Source organism: Marmota monax, unplaced genomic scaffold (assembly GCF_021218885.2).
Source record: "Marmota monax isolate L192 unplaced genomic scaffold, Marmota_monax_Labrador192_F-V1.1 WCK01_AAM20220418_F8-fsc00013, whole genome shotgun sequence".
Classification (NCBI taxonomy): Eukaryota; Metazoa; Chordata; class Mammalia; order Rodentia; family Sciuridae; genus Marmota; species Marmota monax.
The window spans coordinates 10424102-10430101 of record NW_026692202.1 but is presented as its reverse complement, the minus strand read 5'-3'; the positions used below and the strand labels follow the sequence as shown (position 1 = coordinate 10430101).

At 37.0% G+C, this 6000-nt stretch overlaps 1 pseudogene; it reads left to right on the top strand.

The window, feature by feature from the left end:
• Window positions 1–320: 320 nt before the first annotated feature.
• Window positions 321–6000, top strand: part of LOC124083220 (mRNA decay activator protein ZFP36-like) — a 173395-nt pseudogene continuing 167715 nt past the window's right edge.

Here is a 6000-nt window from a genome sequence, read left to right as displayed (position 1 = left end):
GTATAGCTAGGACCTAAGAAAACAACAACAAAATGCAGATTTCTTAGATAAGGGAAATACCAATAGAGAAAGGGATAAGTGAACAAATTCAGAAAATATGCTTAGATAGGGCAGACAAAATTTTCCAAGGAACTAGATGTGAAGGTGAGAAAAAGTGAAAGATAAATGGTGATGCCTGGTATTTGCATTAAGCAACAAGGTATAGTTGTACCATTTCCTAAGCTAGGAAAAATTGATTCAAAATAGAAAAAGATGGATGGAATCGTAGTTCAGATTTACCTGTGCTAAGTTTGAGATGCCTAGTGGACAGGTACGTAAAGATGTCAAAACTGGCATCTGGCATCTGCTGTGTTAAGAATCAGTTTGCTGCTTTCTTAGCTCAGAATATCTTCCTTCCCTTCTTCAGCAATTTCCTGTTCACCCTTCAAGTGTCAGTTCATATGCCCTTCTCTGACCAGTTAGCTTCTCTCTTCTCATATGTCTATTTCAGCATTGATCATGAGGAAGAGGCAGAACATGAATGGTTTCAAGAGCTATTTGAGGAGGTAGACATCAGCAGGAGGTAGTGATTGTTTGATGCAAGGTGTGGAGGGTGAGCAGGTGTCAACAGGGATTCCCTGGATTCTGGCTTGTCCATCAGTATAAATGATGGTACTATTCACTGAGATACAGAATGCTAGAATGGAATGAGGCTTAGGAGGACAAAGAAAGAATCAGAGACCATTTTTAATAGCATTTAATTTGAGGTGCATATTAGGCAGCCATATAAAGATGTGGAGAGGACAGCTGGCTATTAGGGTCTGCAATGATTTTCAGAGACAATAATTATGTGAAGAACAATAGGGGTAAAGAGAGAGCTTAGAGCAATAAAATAGAGATTAGGAGCAAGTATTAAGAAGATCCAACATGTAAAGTTTGGTTAAAAGAAGATAGGTCTGAAAAGTAGATTGGGAAAAGAACATCCAAACAAATAAGAGAAGAATTAGGAAAATATTAGATCATGGAAACCAAGAGGAAATAGATTTTTGGGAAAGAGGGATTGGTCAACAGTGTTAAATGCTGCATAGAAGTATCTACTAATAAGCCAAACCTATTATTCTGCCAGTGAATAATGTATGCTAGTGACAGATGACACCAGCTTCCCTACATTCTGTGATGTCATGGATCCAGCTTGAATTGGCACAGTCTAAGTATTCTCATCATGGAAATCAGCAAGTGCTACAAATTAGGACTTCTTCTACCTATGCTCTACCCACTGACTGAGGCTGGACACTGGAGTCATTAGGGAGCTAATAAATATACCAGTTCTGGGTCCCATTTCCATACAGGGTAATTTATTTACTCTGGGGTGGGCCCTACACACATGGTATTCTTACATGATCCCTGGAAATTCAATTCAATTATACAAGTAAGATCAAGAACCGCAGATCCATGAGGAATTAAAGACCCATGCATTTGGTGTGCAGAGAACATAATATTGATGTCCAGGAAGCAATAAAATATATTAGTCCATAGGATATAGTTCAGGATTCCAGTTATGAAAGACTGGAAGTGACACACTCTGAGCAGGCGTAGTGTGAAGTCACAAGTTAGGTCAAGGAAGAAAGAAAACAACTATATGTCTAGGTAGGCACGGTTCAGAATCTTCTCACCAGCCTTCTTGTCACAGAATACAGCCTAAAAATTGTCCAACTCACAAAGGAGAGTAGAGTTTAGCCAAGTTATAAATAGAAACTTCCATCTGTAAATATTGTCCAGCTGTACCTAAAAACTGGCTTTACCCCTGAGCTTTATAGGAGCCAATAAATCCTCCTCATACACTGGGGTCCTCTGTTACTTGTACCTGAAAGTTTTGGGTTTTTTTTTTTTTTTTGTCATTAGAGGGGTATGAACAGTGATCTCCTTTTTTATCTTGTCTTATATTCAGAAAAAAATTTATTACAAATAAAAACGATGCCTACTCATGGCATAGGTGAGCAGTACAAACTGCAGTCATTGATCTGCCATATCAGTGAAGACCCAAAATGTTCAATATTCTCCTCTCTTCTGTTATTGAATCACACTTTTTTTGTTTTATGCTGGCAACATTTCCTATTGATTTATAAATAAATATCTGTGACATTTATATTACCTAATATGGAGGAGTACACACAGGACTCTGATTTTATCTTACAATGAAGTAGTTTTATAGAAAAGTTAGTCAAGTATTTTTATTTTGGATAAGTGGGGGTGAGTCAAGAAATATACCCACTGTTAGGGTTCCTACTGTGTTGCCTATAAAATTCAAAATAGCCCATATTCTGGGTTTCTTTTAGGTAAATAATTTTAGTTCGTTTCAAGAGGAGTGAGCAAGGCAACTTGAAAGATCACTTGTCCTGCTTTCAGAACTCATGGCAATTTTATAAGAGGTAAGTGGAGGGGGAAAGAGCCTCTTAACCAATTAGCCACAAGGCCACACAATAGCTTAGAATTAAAATTACCCAGACATGAGGATCCAAGAAGGGTCTCATTTATGTCATCAAAGAGGTTCTATTGCTATTGAAATGAGTAAGAGGGTAACAGTTTTAATGGTCCTATAATAAAGTGATTAAGATTATATGAAAGTAGGTAGGACCAAAGTCTCTACAAGTAGTGGAGACTTAATGAGGCTTTTTACCTGGTCTATTTTCCAATTCAAATTATTCTGTGGGTAGTATTATAATGTAAGAAGAGAATTTTTCATCTGTCTGAGTTTTCTTTTGTCTTCTTCAGAGGTAATATATGTTTAGTTTGGTTTTATAAAAGGCTATGTGAGCTTAAATCAATACACTAACAGAACCTCCTAATGTCCTCCAGATATTTTTTAGAATTCAGAAGAAAGTGAAATAGAAAAATGATGGCAACACAGGGAAAATTAAGTTCCTTTTTCTAAAGCTGTATCAGTATTTGGACTAACAAAATTACTTTACTAACCAAAAAAATTTTAAAAGCTATAAAACAGTTCTGTGATTGGTTCGTTATTTTTATAGCCAAAGTTTGCTCTTCTGATATTTTAGGTCAAACCAAAGAAGTAGAGATCATTGTTGAGTAAGTTAAATCTACACAAGATTTCTCCTGATTATCAGTCATAAAACTATTCTAATATCTTTCTTTGATGGGTTGATAAGAATGTATGTTTCTTCCTTCAGCTCCAAGAATGGACTGTATTCATAGAATTTAAAACTCATTTTATGGACATTACTAGAGACTCATGAACTCTGAGGAAAAGAATTGCTTTGCTTCACTTTGGCATGTTACTTTTGTTTTGGAAATATTTAAGGAAAAATGTCTATGTCTCGGATTTTGTTGGATGTTTCTCAACCTTTGTTTTTTCATTACCTTCTTCCTAAGGAGAAATTTTTTCTTTTAATCAGTGAATTTAAATTACAAAATTTATTTAATGAATTAAATTTTAAATTAAATTAAATGTCTCCCTACTGAGAGCAATTAAAGTCTAATCAAGAAGACTTGTTGGGTAGAGTTGCACATCAGAGGCCTACAAACCACTGTAGTATCTAAGATTCTTTTCACTCCCTCTTTAAAGAGTCAATTTTCACCTCTTTGCAGGATTAAAGCTGAGATACACATTCTAACTAAAAATGAGCAAAGTAGGCTCCTTGTAAGAATCCTAAAGAATCTCCCACAACCCAATTATAGTAAGTACAACTAGGCTCCAAGCTCCAACCAAAATGCAAAGCCATTCAGCCAAAAGCTGGCTTCACCATTTCTTATCTCAGTTTTCTATTTTTTGTTTGTTTCTTTGCTTTTTCAGGTACTGGGAATTGAACCTATGGAAATTCTACCACTGAGATACATCCCTAGCCCTTTTCACTTTTTATTTTGAGGCAGGGTCTCACTAAGTTGCTCATTTCGGTCTTGAACTTGCAACCCTCCTGCTTTAGTCTCCAGAGTAGCTGGGATTACAGGTATGCACTGCCATGTTAAGCTAAGTTTTATCTATATCATCTTTTCCTTTCTGCTTCTACTGATCTGAACAAGCAGCCACCCAAATGACACATTCACATATACTCTGGAATAGAGAATACGTCGTGTTATTCATCTCTTATTAATCTGATGGGAAGGGAAACCCTATCAACAGGAGGGTCATCTCAAATTTAGGTGTCCAAGGGAATCCCCTAAAGAACTTACTAAAATTCAGATACATGTGGATTTTTTTTATGTAAGAACACATACAGTATAGATTATTCATTCTATTTCTCTACTTTCTTCCCTAATTTCTCATTCATAGAATTGTTTTTAGTACTGCCTCTTTGCAGAGATGATATAAATAATTAACTAAAGGTGCCCTATTGTGCTGTTCTATCTTGCTGCCAACAGGACTTTCCTCCACCTGGATTTTAAGCAGAAAGTGCATAGATTGCTGAGAAGACAGCTCATAGTTGAAAAAAAAAATGATGTTTCATTTTTGAGATTCTCAGCTCAAGCAGGCACACTCTCAAATACATGCCATTCACAACATCGAGGCTGTCATGGTGGTGTGAGAGAGCAGGAGGGGGCAGGAGAATGAGGGGAACCCTATCTGAGAAGGAGGGAGGGACACTGTGTTATCCCTTCTTCAAAGGAGCTTTGCAGCCGGAATAGGGGCAGTGGTGGGGAGAAGAAAGTGGGGAAGAGAGGTACCCAAGAGCATTTCTTCTGAAGTTTTTTAGATGATTCTGAATAATAAAGAAAATGAATTTTGTATCTCATTTGGTGGTTGCTTTCTGGTAAAACCTGCACCACATCTGCTAGTGCAAGATATGTGCTATTGCAAGAATAAAGAACAGCAGTGACATGGAGTGGCTAACCTTAGAAAGCCTGAGCAAAGTCTGCTCCTGACAGGTAAAAGTGTATTGAACAATGTCACAGAAATTAGACTGGAGCACCAAATACTAGGTGTCACCAAGAACTATCCAATGGGGATGTGGAGACCCCAACAGAGGTCAGCAATAGACCTCACTGAGAGAGGTGGAACAAAATGGCTGTGCCTTCCTAGGATTGCTTACACCGAGGAACCTCTCATGTGCTACAACAGTGAGCCAATATTGTTCACAGTCCTGGACTTAGTTGCTACTGCAAGCCCTAGCAGCTGTACAAACCAGTCAAAGCTGGGAGAGGAGGCCACCTGATTACATTCACCCTGCTTCCAACCCACCTCACACTTTGAGGTGAGGGCCAGACCCATTGGATTTCTAAGGGAAAAGAAAACAAAAAAATTCAGCTCTGAACTTGACAGAGACTGAAATAATACTGTTAATAATACCTGTACTAGAATGGAATGATTTCACGGATCATACTGACCATCCAAAAAATACTGAATCTTAACACAAAAATGTCCAACTATAACGGGATTAAGTTCTCTGAGTCTAAGCAAGAAAGAAAACAGATAAAAGAAGTTCAAAACAAAGATAAATTTATTCTTATACAATTTTATTTGCAACTGCCCAAATCACACTTGTTATACTCTCTTGACTTCCAGCAGTAATGTTCATAGAAGATATGAAAGCACTAGATTGATTTATAATAAAAGTCCTTAAAATGCAGATTTTCTACAAAAAAAATTTCAATGAATCTCAATTCTATTAGCTTTAGTTTCTCTGAGAAACAAATTATGAAAAGAAAATCCTTCTCTCTCTACAGTTTTGGATTAAATGGAGAATGAATTGTAAGGAAAAATTACATCAGGAAATGTTATGGGCCTTTGTTCCTGGACTTTATAGAAACAAGCTGGCTATGGGGAGTAAAGCTGGCTTGTCATAGTGATGGGACTCTGCAGAGTCAAGCCACAAACAACAGGCAAAATACAGGAGACAAAGAGCAAGCTTTAAAACCCACCACCCCAGTGTTTTCTACCTCCTTTTTAAATATCACATTGTTTTTCCCCCCTGAGGATTTATACAAACTGCCATTTTTAATTTTTTTACAACTATATCCTATTTCACAGTACAAATACATCATCATTTTTTAAACCTAGTTCTCTGT